This window comes from Cucurbita moschata, unplaced genomic scaffold (assembly GCF_002738365.1).
Source record: "Cucurbita moschata cultivar Rifu unplaced genomic scaffold, Cmos_1.0 Cmo_Scf00062, whole genome shotgun sequence".
Classification (NCBI taxonomy): domain Eukaryota; kingdom Viridiplantae; phylum Streptophyta; class Magnoliopsida; order Cucurbitales; family Cucurbitaceae; genus Cucurbita; species Cucurbita moschata.
In genome coordinates, this window is record NW_019268578.1 from 941,259 (window position 1) to 941,868 (window position 610).

A 610-nucleotide genomic window follows, 5' to 3' on the forward strand; every position below is an offset into this window, starting at 1 on the left:
TCGAAATACTTCGTGTCTTTTCATACTCTGTGCTGTTTGTGTTTGATATGAAAATATCAAGATTAAACTCAGGCATGAACACAGACTATACTGCAAAGAGTTGTAGTACTTGTTGTAGTTCAAATTGTGGGTGCCAAATGAAGAAAGACGAGATTATAACTTGTAAGTTGTAACTGCGCTTCTTTACAAAATTTGGTAGGGAGAAAATATTTATTTTACCAAAAATATAAATGAAATAGTTTTTTTACATTCAGCTCTCTTTTTTTTCTATTCTTTTTTTAATCTTTCAAGAATATCTTCATATTATTCAGCTAAAATATTGTTTTTTTTTTAAAAAAAAAAACATACATTTTAAACTTAATTTTTTTTTTTTAATTTAGTAGCATTTTTTTATTAGTCATTGAGAGCAAGCTGATGGGATACCTATTTTTGAGTGAAATATTTATTCATTTTATATATTATTTATATATTTATTCAATTTAAAAAACATTGTTTTTTGTTTTATTTCTCTTCCCTTTTCTCTCCCTCTCCTCCTCCCACTGTTTTGAAAATTTGAAATTTGTCAGATAATTTTTTAAATTAAATGAAAAAAAAAAAAAAAAAAAAAAAT